Source organism: Xenopus laevis, chromosome 2L (assembly GCF_017654675.1).
Source record: "Xenopus laevis strain J_2021 chromosome 2L, Xenopus_laevis_v10.1, whole genome shotgun sequence".
NCBI lineage: Eukaryota > Metazoa > Chordata > Amphibia > Anura > Pipidae > Xenopus > Xenopus laevis.
The window spans coordinates 126,951,995-126,968,052 of record NC_054373.1 but is presented as its reverse complement, the minus strand read 5'-3'; the positions used below and the strand labels follow the sequence as shown (position 1 = coordinate 126,968,052).

The 16,058-nt window shown below is 37.1% G+C and overlaps 1 protein-coding gene and 1 long non-coding RNA gene across 2 annotated transcripts in view; one reads left to right on the top strand and one right to left on the bottom strand.

The window, feature by feature from the left end:
- The window catches only part of LOC108708480 (heparan-sulfate 6-O-sulfotransferase 3), a 282,117-nt gene that overhangs the window by 166,654 nt on the left and 99,405 nt on the right, over positions 1-16,058 (top strand). The window lies entirely within an intron of this gene.
- LOC108708481 overlaps positions 8,102-16,058 on the bottom strand; it is a 56,867-nt gene continuing 48,910 nt past the window's right edge. The window contains exon 3 of the long non-coding RNA XR_001934470.2: positions 8,102-8,327. This is a non-coding gene — a long non-coding RNA (uncharacterized LOC108708481). The remainder of the gene's footprint in view (positions 8,328-16,058) is intronic.

The window sequence follows — 16,058 nt, the reverse complement described above, 5'->3', positions numbered from 1 at the left end:
TTTTATATTTTATATATAGGCAGGGGATCCCAAGCTTCATACCTCTTTATACTCCACCCTGCAAAGGAAAGTGTATTGTTCCAAGAAGCCTGATTCAGAAGACCTCAGTAAAAAGTAAATGCCCTGAGGAAAACGTTGTTGTGGGGTCCATGTAAATGAAGATTTCACCTGTTCTACCATGATATAGGAGTGTGAGGCAAGAATAGGGTTGCTACAGAGAACAGCCAATAAAGAGGTTCAGTGTATGGTTTGTTCCCCAACTGACCCCTGAGTAGGTAATCAAGGGGTTAGGACAGAAGCTAATGTGAATGGCTTCTTCCCAAAGAATTTGTAATAAAGTGCTTTGAATTTTTATGAAGCATTCTGAGAATTGTGTGTCAGACTGGAGATGTTTTCCTATAATATTACTGTGAGGTCCCCATCAGGACGCAAAATCCACCTAGTTATTGATTTTTTTTACAACAAGTCTTATATTTCTTTTTTATTTCATCATGTTTTATCTAATTGGAGTGCGATTTCATCCTCCTGTCTAGTACGATGATTATGATTTCTTAAAAGGACATCATACACATCCAATATGAACTGGAAAGATTTTGCACACCTTTCTTGTTCTATAAAGTCATGGTATTCCTGGGTCTAAGACATTATTTGCACTGAGATTTTTCCTCTATAAGGAAAAGCAAGCACTGTAGCTAGAATAGAAATACATAAGAACATAATTATACATTCACATTTTAGTTCTGTTAGACACAAATACAAAGGAAAAATAAAAAAATGAAGTAATAGCAACTCTTTAATTGTGCACCTGACAACGAAACAATACTTGAATGCACAACTGGTGACACAAAGTTATTCAATCAAAATATTATGGCCCGGAATGGGTGATTTACTGCACACAAGGCTTTGTGAAAGAAATTAATTTATTAGGGAATTGTTCAGTGAATAGAAATGAAGACATCTGATTCTACTGATACATAATATATGCGCTATCATCACAGAACTGTCATCACATAATTCATTTATTTTTATATTACATTTATTTTATTGCTTCAATAAATAGCATCATATTGTGTATGAGAGATTCAGTTTGTCCGGCTTTACCAAAAGTAACTTTTCTTTCATGAGCTCACCAAGCTTACAATGGAAAAATGGAAATAACAGACATGGAAATGTCTATCCACTTCCCAACACAGCCATACATTACAGAGAATTTTACTCAAATTCAGACCATTATAACGTTGGCTGTGCAATCCCTTTAATACATGTGGAGTGTTCCGAAACACTTCTGCTACTCTAGTCCCAAACAGTAGATACCAAGAATTACATTAACTTACATCCAAGAAGCATATATAATTTCAGTTTGAGAGGAAGGTATAGGAGAACAGGAGATTGCCAAGAGTAATCTATAGTTCATTTGGTGGCTATGTAGAAGGATAAGATAAGGGAAAGTGATTGGTGGTTGGATGAGCGCTTAAAGTCTGATGCTGTATAATGAGACAATTTATTCAGCAGCCATGGATTTGCAGCGAAATTCCGCATTTCACCATCCCGAAACTGCAGCAAAAATTCATAGAAACAAAAAAAGTTGCCATAAGAAAAAACACCCATTGACTTTAATGCATTTGGACAAAAAAGTCGCCATAAAAAAATAAACCTCATTGACTTTAATGTATTTGGACAAAAAAAGTTGCTGAGAGAAAAAAAAGTTGGCACAAGAAAAAATGGCCCTTGACTTTAATGCATTTGGAACAAGAAAAATTATTGCGCTTGTAATAAAATTGGCGCACGTCTCGGTTTCACAAATTTTTCTCACAACTAGCACTGGATCATATATGCAGTATATATGAAACTAATACACTACACTCTAATAGCTCTAACAAATGCTCTTCCCAGCAAGTTGCAGATGGAGGCAAACTAGGATTTTTTTTAATACTGCTTGAATGAGAGGTTTTAAAAGGGAATCAAAGGCATCAACTTGGATCTGTATTGTTTATTGTGCCTGGTGCATTAAACCACAAGTCATTCTCTCCTTTTATTCTAGTCAAATTGATTTTTGCATTGACTTTTCAGTTTTAAAAGCAATCTTTTTGAACTTAAACTAATTTAAATGTGACCTAAATTGCTGTGTTTTTCTGCCTTTAAAATGTTACAGAATATCTTTTTCAAGGAAAAGAAATCAGGGCTCATTGACAGTGTGATATACTGATGAGCTACGACCGAAGTTTGCTGAGTAGCTGAAATTATAGTTTTAGAATGCTGCAGGTGTGCACTGAATCTGTGCCCAAGCTATGATTGTTGCACCAAGCAGTCATGTATATTTATGATTTATGTGTATTTATTAGAGGTTACATGTAGGGGGTTATTTATCAAAAATAGAGTTGTGTTTTTTTCCTAAAAAAAAATCATGTTTTCATGGGTAGATGCTGTAAAAACTCAATTTTTCAGGGTTAAAAAAACTCAAATCCCGCAAAGCTGCAAAAAGCTTGAATCCGAAAATACTCCAGCTAAAACCTGTCCAGGTCAGTCAATGGCAGAGGTCCCTTGAACCATTAGAAAATGTTTTTAGCCTTCATGATTTTTCGGGGTTTTTAGGTGGTTTGCACTTGAAAACTCAATAAATTCGAGCTATTCAAGGTTTTTTTCAGAGATAACTCAATCAATTCGAGTATTCAAGTTTTTCCAACTGATCACATTCATTTGAGTTTTTTACAAGTTTTTTCATATATAAGCAAGCAAGTTGTGAGTTTATTTGAGAAAAAAACTCACAAACTTGACCTTTGATAAATAACCTCCAAACTGTTTGGAAAAACCAAATGGTTTTCATTAGCATTAAACAATGAATATACAGTATTTTTTTTGCAACTGAAGTTGAGGAATATTAAATAATACTTATAATAATATATTGTACTAAATAAACTAAATACACTTCTATTTGAAGCAAGAAGAGAAATTGTAGAAGAAACCTTTTTAACAATGTTTCCAGTGTTTCTTATATTATTGTAATACTGAGCTGCCATTGAATAGAAGCCCATATGGTACACAAACAGGAGATACTAAATCCTTTTGCAGAGAATGATTTTTCTTTTAGTCAATACAACAGATGGAGAGGAGAAACATTTTGTTACCAATTAACGGGATTATAAAATGAAGGAATAATTTTATCAGATCGAAAATAAAATTGACTGTATTTCTCCTAGATTTGTTCATTCTCCCATATATGTATCTCATACATTTATTCACTCATATAGAATATCATGTAAAAATATTTTAAAATATTGTGAAAAGAGATAAAGTTTATTTATTCTTCCTCTGTTACGGTCTTAGGTCTCAAGGAAGACTGAAACATTGGAAGAATAAATAAACTTTATTTCTTTTCACCATATTTTAAAGTCCTGTGAGTGCCTTGCTTTACATGAAACTTTCAGGAATACACACATTGACACATCTGGACCACAAAAAGTAGTTGAAGTCAAAATGCAGCTATGATTATTTTAAAAGCATTCTAGTTTAACATAGTCTACAAATGTTAACCTTATTTCAATAAATAAACTTAACATTGTAGACTATTTTAAACTAGAATGCTTTTCAAATTATTTCTACTGCTTTTTGACTACAACTATTATTTGTGGTCCGGATGTGCCAGTCTGCTTGTTCATGTGCATTCCTGAATGGCTCCATAAGCTGAAGATCTGGGCCTTGAGCACCCAGACCTCAACATAAAATGTGGTAAGCAATCACATAACTGTCTCTTGTATTTGTGTGTGATATCTCTCTTTAACCTTGTCTATACATATTTAGGATTTTAGATTGTGTCTGTATGGAGAATATGTGTCATACTGAACCATACTTCATTTCAGCTTTCTTGCATTGTAATTGCAGTACTTAATGACACATGAACAAATAATGTAGAAAAAAAGACTATGGTAAAACAGAGGCATAAAAGCATTGGTCACAAAAGGAATTGGGCATTACAAAGAAATGAATCAATAAATACATCTATAAACAATGTGCGTCAGTGGCAGAAAAAATGTATTCGTTTCCTGATCAGAATTCACTGTTTCACACCTACAGCATAGAATCATTGGCTTAGATTTAGAACAGAGAAATAAGAAGATCATACGCGGCACTTCTCAGACTCCCCGTCAGACGGATTAATGTCATGTAAATTGACAAGCCTGTCAGCTGAGGGCATAGAGACAGCCAATAGGCAGATTTTATGATTTGGCAGATTTAATGTGTTTTGTTGGAATAGTATATAGCGTAAATGTAGCTCTAAGGTCCACAATAACTTGCATTATATTTTATATTGATTTGTCTAACTGAAATATTATGAGCTCTATTCATGTACATTTTTCTTTTGGTTTATTATTGTTTCAACTTCCAATTTAATCTTTATTATGAAGCCATTTTTTCTCTTGCTCCCTGGCTCCTATAGGTTTCCTATTATATTATAATACAGTTGTACCATAAATATACATCAAATGGGTGAGACCTTGCAGTTTATTGAGCAATTTCATTTTTTGATGCCATTGGGGGACTGGTCAGCCAATCTCAGCAACAATAGAATGCCAAATTCAGGGGGCTGTAATTCTGTTACTAAATGATCCCAGTGTTAGATATGTTTGCCTAAACCCTTGTGCATTTATACACCGGTCTGTAAGGCACATAATGAAAATACAATAAAGGCACTAAGTTTGCCCTGGCACAGTAGCCAATACCAGCCAATGGGGTGTTTGCTTTTAAAACATTGGCCATTAATATGTACCTACTGATGGTAGTTATAGATGCTATTATACCAATACCAATCTTTGTACCTTGTGGGAGAAATGTAATACAATTGTAAAGTTAAACATTTGCAGTTGTGTTTTTCTTTGACGCAAAAATGGCTTTTATTACATACACCGCCTGTTTGTGCAAAGTATACAATTTGCAGCCTTTATTCCATTGGTGGATGGGGTTGCTAAATACCTAATGGGCTATATAACATTCACACAAAAGAAAAATAGTTTAAAGAAAGAAATTATTTTTTTTGCATCTCAAATTAACATTTCCTTTATTATATAACCCCATTATATCAAAGCTCCAGCGCTTTTCCTCTTCTGCTCCCTGAACCCCTAATATCAGATTTTGCCATTTGAAGTTTGACAATAGCTGAAGAAATATGCATTGCATATAATTTGTAATATCTTTTTTTTAATTTAGTTGGGGCTGCATTCTGGGTTGACCTCGGTATTAATGGCGAAAGATGTAAATAAAAGCCATTATATATGGGCATTGACACCTAAGCACCAGCCCCATCTCACATGTGCCTTTGCCCTAAACCTTCCTCTCCACATTTCTTGCTGCTCCTTACCTCAGGAATTCCTTAACTGGATTTTTCCATAAGAAACTCTCCTCAAACCTCTACAAAACAAAAGTCTCTTCATACTTCTTAGAAAAGCAGCACATATCTGATTCAGTGTTGGCACTTAATGGCCATTTACGCAGCTATTGAGAATGGGAGCCACCTCTCTGTCCACCCCCTTAGATACTTGTTATTCACCCCCTTAGATACTTATTATTCACCCTCTTCGAGTGTAAGCTCCACAAAGATAGGGCCTCCTCCTCCAGTGTAACTTGTAACATGTGGCACTTAATCTTTGTAACCATGTATTTTTATTTTTGTTTCCCCAATCTTTTTAATTATTGAAATGTAAAAATGTACAGCACTGCATACACAAGCAGCACTATATAAATATAGACATACATACTACAATACAGGCATTCCCTTGCCGACCCAGAACCTAATACTTCACAAAGTAATTCACAAAGAGCTCACTATGCAAATAAATTAAATTTCTTATATTCCATAGCGCCTACAAGATATAAACATAATATTTTGGCACAATGACTTTGAAACGCTGCAGCTGAGTGACTTGTTTCTTTGAGCACTGTAGGTTTTGTTTTTTTATTAAATTAAGCAAGGTTTAAATGCAAAAAAACTGGCAGCATTGGAGGATACAATGCAGCCCTGTCCTTACAACCACATATATATATGTGCGTTTTTACACCCCTCTTGAATACAGTGCTGCCAAATGCAGGCAGCACTGTATTTATCACGTGGAAAACACAGAGACCTGTGGTACAAAATACAGAAAATATAGAATATTGTGCCAGTTTTAAGAGCTTTCAATCCTACCCTGCACTTAATAAATGACCCTAAGAGTTTGGTGATCTTTGCCTCCCAAATAATGTATTATTAAAGGCACATTGCAATGAGTCCTGATGGGAGAGATGTTGTGCCCACTTACACATAGTACATGTTTCCAATTTATGAGATTTCAGTGAAGTTTATATATTCTTATAGAAATTGCAAACCCTTTTTTGTTTTTTGTCACAGTATTAAGATAATCTGGCACTGAAAAATGCTGTTAATTTTAAATTAGTTATTCGTATATATTTTTCAAACTTAAAATAAAACACCAACAAAAAATACATGTATCAGAAGCCCAAATGCTAATCCTTTTATATGCAGGTCTGCCGACACTTTGCACCGTTGATTTAGAAGTGAGATATGTTCCTTCTACTTTGTATCTTGAAAACGAATATTTTAGCAGCAGCTCTGAACTGTTAATACATGCAAAGAATATTTATTAATGGTTCTTTGATCCAGGCCGTGACTGAGCTGCCCTGTAATACCATAAACATAAGGCATGTTAATCCCATTAGTTGACTGATTATTAAATGGGCTGACTGAATGGGTAATTGAGATTTTATTTCTGCTTGTACTTTGCTTAGAATTTAAATGAGGAATTACTTGATTTTTCATTGTCGAAAGTCTAGTAACTGATTTATTGTCATGTAAACAGTTTAGTAATGCTCCAATATACAGTTTTTGAGCTAAATTCAAAAATGTGTTAAACTCAGTAAGAACGTTTCCCCCCAATTTTGGTCTGTGAGTAGAAAGGGAGATCATGTACATTTTTCACTTTACATTTTTAATGGAAGCATTTACACTTAACTGGAGAAGACATCACACTGAAAATTGTGGGATACATGAATTCCAACGGGAATTGTACATCAGCTGAAAAATCCTCTTTTTTTTAGGTATGAGAAATCTGTTATCCAGAAAGCTCCACATTAGGGAAGGTCATCTCCCAAAGACTTAATTGTAATCAAATAATTCAGATTTGTTTTGAATTATTTCCTTTTTCTCATTGCATTATTAATACAGTACCTTGTATTTTGACCCTATTGGGTTTATTTAATATTTGAATATTTTTTTTTAGTAGACTTTAGGTATGGTGATCAAAATTACAGAAAGATCCCTTATCCAGAAAACCCCAGGCCCTGAGCATTCTGCATAATAGATCCCATACCTGTTTAGAACACAGAACTCTCTAAGTGGTCATTTATTTATTATGTTGCTGGGTAGGTCAGCCATTACGCTAGCCTCCAGCTCACTGGAGACACTAAACTCCTAATTATAATCTACCCCAGGAGCGCTATTATACAGGAAGTAAGTACTTAGCCAAAGACTTGTAAATTGTATGTACTATAGTTTTTGTATAAGAATATACTAGCATCAACAGCTTAAAGGTAGATGGACATATTCATTTGTAACAGGCTTTTTGCCTAGTGCCAATACTGTATGGAAAAATAAATAGAAGCATTTAATGGTTATTTACACTGTGTCAAATTTGCCTTCAATTTTATCATTAGTATGAGGAACATTGGTTTTGTATAGAAATGATTTCGTTTAATTTTCTTTCATAAAATGAGACAAAAGCAGCCTTGAGTATACCCTGTAGTTTCAATTATAAATGCATATCATGGTGGCAATTATGTTAAACACAAGCAACAAAATGTTACATAAATGAAACTGGACAGTATCCAAATACCTTTCAGAGCACAGGCAAGTCAAGTAGATAACAGCTGAAAATGCAATACACCCTGAAGTATCTTTACGCTCCTGATGTAAACTTCTTTGAGCAAATATGTTTGGTGACAAGAATTTTAATTAGACTATTGCTGCAGCTCTCAGAAGATGTTTCAGTACCTACATTCAAACTCAAACTATACACTCTGAACAAAACCAGTGTTATCAATGAGACAACAAATGTGTGTGGAAAATAAAATCCTTGTTTTAATATAAAGGTTCTTTGCATAAAATGTAAATGTACACATTACAAGTGAAATACATGCATGTAAAGACTTAATTCCAATTCTCTACAGGGCATTCTTTGGATATGTGTATGCAATATTGAATATTGGCTAGACGGTTCTCTGTGTTAGTTTGATTTTTCCATGGGAAATGTACTCTTCGATTTTTCATCTTTTGTCACAACCTGAAGAAGGAAAACCAAAAATTAGTCTAGACATTATACCATGTTTTGGGTTTCTGTACCAGCTCTTGGTCATTATAGGACTTGCAGATCATGTTGCAATTCATGGCACATACTCTGAGCTGCTGTCATTTACATGATCTTAACCTACTCAAAGTAAACAGCATATACTGTATATACACTTTCCAACACACTTTTTAATATGAATATATCTATTTGTTGATTTTTTATTATTTACAAGCTTGTTTTCCCCTCAAGACCATACTGGTTGGGCTTTTGTACTTTTTCATTTAAAGACTATTTATGATGATTACAGTCAAACATGGCAATATGTTATATTTTACCCTTTTGAATCAATGAGATAAACATTTAGGGGAAAGGGTCAGCATCAATTAGTCAAGGGTCTTGTTATATAAATGAATTTCAGCTTCATATCCACTCATTCCCAGTGACCCACAGTATTTATTTATAAGTATTTTACCATATGTTTCTTTTCAAATTCATTTCTGTAAAACTGGGATGAGTTATTTGACTGTGATACTTCTTTAATATGTTATTAGAAGTTGTACCATCATGTATAAATTTGAATATAATAAGATTTATCAAATTGTGATATTAGAGCTAACCAAAGGAAATTTTACCCACTTTCTATTCATTCCTATGGGATTTTTGGAAGCATGAGTGGGTTCACTATTTGATAAATACGCTTCTAAAAATCCTATAGGAATGAATAGAAAGTGGATGAATATTTTTGCTGTGAACTCTTACATATTATGGCCGCTGTACATGTTAAAAATTTTTGGAGCTGGAAAGTACAAGACAGTAAGGGTGTTATTTATTAAGGATCAAGTTGTGTTTTCCACAAACATTTGAGTTTATATTTTTTGGTCAAAAACTTTTTCGGGTTAAAAAAAAAACTTTCATTTTTCAAAATTTATTATACCCCCACCATGGAAATAGCTAAAATCTGAAAATACGACATCTAAAACCTGACGATATCATGTAGGAGTCAATGGCAGAGGTCCCTTGAACCATTGGAAGATGTTAATAGCCTTCATGATGCTCAAGTTTTTTTCGGGGGTTTTGCCCAAAAACTCAATCAATTATATTGATTAAAGTTTTTTCAAGTTGTTAACTCTGAACTCGCTGATTTGAGATTTTTTCTTAAATTAGAAAGTTGTGAGTTCATTCGAGGTATACAACACTCTAAAATATAATAAATAACCGACTACCTAAAAGTCAGATTCTAGCTTTTGCAGGTTGCTTACATTAGCAACGAAGGCACTGGTTAGTTGATTAATGTTGTATTGTGTTATATAGATGGTGACAGTTGATGGAATTGAATGCACATTTGTCAGGAGACAAGGGTGCCGCTATAAAGGTACTTTTTATGAAGCTTTAAAGTTATAAAATAGTACACTATATTACAGGATCGAAAATTAATCCAGACACATATAAAAAACAAAGTTCTCAAATCTCGATATCATTGCACTAGATACATTCCTATATAAACTGAAAATGTCTGATAATATTATAATGCTGCACAATGCAGAAGAGAGACGTTATTAACTTTAACTACGTTCATTCTGCTGTAATGCTCTGAAAAGGCAAAATTGGGCTGATGTGCTTCAGGCTCCAAATATGTTATATCACGTCGGTGGACCCATATGTTCCTAGACTCTGTTGTTAGTGTTATAATAAATATGATAAATGTGCATGTAATTGTAATTGCTTTGAACTGGGTAAATACAACATCTGTTTAGCAATGTCTCATATTGAGACCCAAAAGGCTAGACTATTGTAATGCAGGATGAAATCGATAAAGTTCATGATCTGTTTTGTATACTGAGGTTCTGCTAGTTACTTGTGCTAACCTATTTGGGAAAGGTCAATTCAGTAAACAGAATTAGGCACACAAAAGCATGGAAAGGTACAATACATAGAGGAAATAGAAATGAAATAAGTAGAAGTAATAGGTCAAACCTTTCACAGAATGTGTTTTTGCTTGTGTAATTATGATTGTGGGCAATGAACCACCACTGACCTACTGTTTTCAGAAGGTAATAATACTTTTACTGGTACATTCCCATATTATGGTGACTCTGAACACTGAAATCTCCTATAATTATTGTTTGCAGAACTTTCTATTTTAGACCCTTTCAAACCATTATTTTGCTGTATATATTTTCTGACATGCAGACTGCAGTTGACAAAAGAGGTAATGATTGTTTGAATATGTAAGAAGTGAAGAAACATCTGATTGCCTGCCTACACATGGTTATGTATTCTGCTTTAAAATAATACCCTCAATAAAATTAAATACACTAAAAAGGAGCAATAAGACTTCATAATAATTCAACCATTTAAACATGTTTTATTAAGTAAACGAAGAAGGTGGCAATAATGACCCTTTCACTTTTTTTGAAGGTTGTGCATGGGCAATGCAAAAAAACAGGAGCCTAATTAGGATCTCTTTCCTACCTTGGATTGCCCAAATGCAATATTCGAAAGGTAATAAATATGCCTCTAAATGTCAAATGTCTCTTTACAGCTTATTGTTCAGAGAAGATGCAACTTCAGATCTTTTGTGGATCTCATATTCAGCCAAATCCAGAAATTATGGATCAACTGCATCACGAAAATCCATCATATTTTTAGCACTGCTCTACTTTAGGTTGAAGAAAAGGCCCATATGGAATATTTATGTGTGCTAAGTGCCGCTGCATGTGTGCAAGGGTGCAACAGTCAGTTGTACAAAAGAATCTCATTTATTAAAGGAACTTGCATCAAAAGACCCTCTTTACATTTCTTCATAGTTGCACTTAGTGCTGCTTGGTTCATCTTGCCTCTCTTGTGAATTGTGCACACACACAGGGGTGGAACTACTGGGGCTCGTGGGACGCTTGCCCAGGCCAAATCCGCCACAAAAATTGCATCTGGGGGGGGGGGTTGGGTTCCTAGGTGCTCACTCTGTTATTGCACACACGCAATGCATGCAGGGAAACATAACTCTGGTGGTAGCAGTAGCTGCAGGGTTCCCAGAATGGTCTATAGAAAAACTGAATTTGTTATGCAAATTTCATTTTTTTTTTTTTTTTAAAAGGTTTTTATTTAACATTTTCACAACACAACAGCACAAACACAAAGTTGCAATGCTATGACCATACAAATAAAATGACATATTTAGCGGGCAATAGTAAGTTATACACAGCAGGAGTACATAGTAAGGCACATTCCAATAGTCAATGGGAGGAAACTTAACTCAGAGGGGAATAAATGGCATTGGGAGAGTAGCTACATGAGGCAATTACCTATGTAGTCTTAGAGGGTTACCTCTGGATTGACATCCAGCCAGGGGTCCCAAACCTTTTCAAACTTCTGGGGGCACCGTCTGGCCAGATAGGTTAATTTAATAGCTGGCAGGATACTGTTTACTAATCTGACCCATTGTTGGACCTGTGGGGGAAGGGGACTCATCCACTTCATTGCCACATGTTTCTTGGCATAGAAGTACAGTGATTTTAGTAGGGTGCGGGTCTTAATCAGTGGGGCCGTGTCCTCTAGTACTCCCAGCAAGCATACCTCCGGGGCAAGAATGCCAGGTAATAGGACTTGCTCATTAATGTATTGCACTACTTCTGCCCAGTATTTATATACCACCGGACACGCCCACAGCAAGTGGAAGAAACCTGAATCTGGAGAATTGCATTTCGGACACGAAGCGGTAGGGTTCCTGCCCATTACTTTTAGCCTTAGCGGTGTGATATACGTCCTGTGAATGATTCTGTACTGTACCATCTTATCTTTGGTGGAGATTAGATAGTCATATAACCCCTCAGTTGCCTCTGCCCACATCTCATCGCTCAAGTGGGGCATGTCCACAGCCCATTTACTTCTCACTTTGTCAAAGGGTTTCCCCAGGCTAGGTGTCAGGGACTTATATAGTACAGAAATTAGTTTGCTCGGGTCTGGATCCCACAGTCTATTTTCATAGGATGAGGTCGCTGTGTTTGGTGTTAGAGACCCAAATTGTGAATAAAACACATGGCGCAGCTGGAAATACCGGAATAGCTGTATATCGGGCTGACTTAGTCGCTCTCTTAATTGGCCCAGGGTGGGAAAGCTGCCCTCCACTAGTAAGTCCTTCAGATGGCGGACTCCCACTTTGGGCCAGTAACGAAAATCAGGTAAGCGGGCAAAACTTGTGAAATTAGAATTTCTCCAAAGTGGTGCATTTGGAGAAGGTTGGGGGTGTGACTGGGATACTATTTGCATGGCAAGCGCCCATATTTTCTGTGGAACTGATAAAACAGGTGGCAGTTCAGGGGTGTCCCTGGCTTTCCTATAAGGCGCATTTCTCAATGCTTCGAGGGATCCCGCCATAGTGGCATGCAGTGCCGTAAGTGGATTCTCAGGATGCGGTGTAAGCCAATTGTGTATATACATCAGCTGCGTAGCATAGTAGTAATATTTTAGGTGCGGGAGCGCTAATCCACCACAGTCCAATGGAGCCATTAGCGTTTGTCTGTTAACCCTGGGGGCTTTGTGGGCCCAAATAAAGGGGAATAGTATATCATCAATACGCTTGAATAGTTGCGGGGGAAGCCAGGACGGGGAGTGTTGCATAACATACATAAATTTGGGCAGAGATATCATTTTAAACAAGTTTATCCTGCCCCAAACAGTGAGTGGAAGTTTCTCCCATTGACTTGCTCTGGTTTTAAAAGTTAGCAACACTGGTTCGACATTCTCACGTACATATTCCTCCGCTTTCCGTGTTATACTAATACCTAAGTACTTGAACCTTGTGACCCATTTAAGACCTTGTATAACACCTACTGGCCCAGGAGTCTCAAGAGAAAAAAGAATGGATTTCTCCTTGTTTATATGGAGCCCGCTGAACCTGCCCATCTGACCTGCTAAGTGGAGTGCATTATGAAGAGAACCATTGGAGTCTGCTAGGAATAAGAGAACATCATCAGCATATAAAGCTATTTTTTCCTCTACCCTTCCTGTTCTAAGCCCCACCACCCTAGGGGACTGTCGGATTAATATAGCTAGTGGTTCTATCGCTAGGGCAAACAACAGTGGGGACAGAGGGCATCCCTGTCTGGTCCCTCGGGAGAGGGGGAATTCCCTGGAAAGAGTTTTGTTAATCTGTATGCGAGCTGTAGGTGATCGGTACAGTAATTGAACCCATGATATAAAGTTAGGCCCTATGCCAAAGTTTTCCAACACTTTCCACAGATATGGCCATTCAAGAGTCAAATGCTTTAGTGGCATCTAGTGAGGCAATCGCTCTGGTACCAGCATTGGCGTGGTCAATTTGAAGGTGGGAAAACATTCGTCTCAGGTTAATAGCTGTGCTCTTGTTGGGCATAAAGCCCGTTTGATCAGGATGTATTATTGAGGTAATTACTTTGTTCAGTCTTTGAGCCAAGATTTTTGCTAATATTTTTACATCTGTATTAAGTAAGGATATGGGCCGATAGGACTCACACGCTTCAGGGTCCTTTCCTTCCTTAAGTATAAGTATTATAGTGGCTGAGTAAAAGGATTGTGGAAGATGACCTGACTCTTTTGCATCCAACAGGGTGGTATGCAGCCTAGGTATCAATTCTTCACTAAGAAGTCGATACCACGCCACCGGCAGGCCATCTGGACCGGGGGTTTTCCCGGGTGAGAGGCTCCCCATGGCTGAGGCCACCTCCCCCAAGGTTATGGGACCATCTAAGTAAGATACTTCAGCCTGGCTTAATTTGGGGAATTCCATGCCCTTTAGGAATTGTTCAAGCTCTGTTAGTGTGTAGGCTACCCGTGTAGTGGAGAGATCGTTATAGTATGTGGCAAAGATTTCAGCTATCTCTTCCGCTTCAAGAGTACAGTTGCCCTGTGCATCCTTGACTCTAGCAATCATTGTGGAGGGATTATCAAGCTTAGCCAAGTAGGCCAGGGTTTTCCCATTTTTGTCCCCCTGCTCAAAGGACCTCTGGCTGGCATACAGCAGTTTCTTGCGTGTGGAAGCGGTTTGTGCTAATTCTAGATTCCTCTGCGCAAGAATTAGAGCATGGTGACTCAACACATCTCCCCCCTTGCAATAGTCCTCCTCTGCCTGCGACATTTTCCCTGCCGCTTCAGTAACCTCCTGTTTGGCGGCCGTGCGTGCTTTCGCAATTGCCGCTATTAGGGTGCCCCGGGCAACTGCCTTAGAGGCTTCCCACACTACATTACTATGGGCCGTGTTTAGGTTTGTTTCCCAGTACTTCACATATTCGGTACGAGAGGCTTCCTCCACCTCAGCATTGTTAAGCCAGAGTGGGGATAGTCTCCACTGCAAATGTTGAGGCCGGGGTTTTGTGCATAGTTTCAATGACAGTGGGGCATGGTCCGACAAAGCTCTTGGGAGATACGCAATTTCTGTTACCCATTGGATGAAGTCTGGGGATCCCAAGGCCATATCTATACGGGATAGCGCCCCTTTACCTGGCGTATGACAGGAGAACTGCTGCTCATTGGGGTATTTATGTCTCCATATGTCTAATATCCCTAGGGCTGATAGCCACTGACTAAGGGAAGAAGATTGCGCTACAGGTGATCGCAGTCTATCCATTGCAGGATCCAGAACTGTATTGAAGTCTCCCATGATACAGATTGGGCAGGGCAAGTAGGCAGACAATTTGCCAAATATGAGGTCCAATATCTCCACTTTAAAAGGGGGGGGGGATATATACATTAACCAGAATCATTGGTTGATTGTTCAGTTTACAGTGCACAATTATATATCGGCCGTAGTGGTCGGTATTGATACTTAGTAGTTCGAACTGTAAGTTCTTTCGCACTAAGATCGAAACCCCTCTAGAGTATGTGGAGTATGGTGCATGATATGTCTGATTAACCCATCGTTTTTTTAGAGCAAGCAATTTCTGCCCGGTAAGATGGGTTTCCTGTAACAGGAAGAGGTCAGGTTTGTATCTGTTAATATAATCAAACACCAGGGCCCTTTTAAACTTAGAGTTCAATCCCCGTACATTCCATGACAACAATGTAATTTCACCCATCATTCATGTTGTAGTGTATATAGGGCGCATGTCCCACTTCGGGCAGCCGCCATAACCATTTCCTTGCATTTACCCTTGGCAGTGCAGTATCATCATAGCATGCAACACATGTAACATAACACAAACTTATGCAAATTTCATTTTTTGTTAAATAAATTGCAACTATTCAAGTTTTAAAAATATTCTCATGTTCTTTTCTCAAACTGTTCCAAGCCGCAATTTCGAATATTGATAGATCTAACTCTGGGAGATCTATTTATTAAATGTGAATTTTTGGTTTTTAAAAACACTTTGTCTAAAACCACAAATTCCGTGAAAGTTATTAAAAGATCCAGATATGAAATTTACGAACGGAAAAAAGTTCTGAATGATCCGAAAAAAATACTAATATCTCTAAAAACCTTTAAAAATTTTAGTTTTTTGGACAATTGCGCCAGTGAAAAAGAATCTAAAAACCTCAATGTCTGAATCATTAAAAAAATGTCAGAATCAGCGCAGCTCCCATTGACTTGTATGGGACCTCAACTGCTTTTACTTGGTGCTAGGGACACAACGAATCAACTATTTTAGGATTTGGGAGAATCACGAATCCTTTGTGAAAGATTTGGTTGAATACCAAACCAAATCCGAACCCTAATTTGCATAAACTATGAAAAAAATGGGACGATAACTCGTG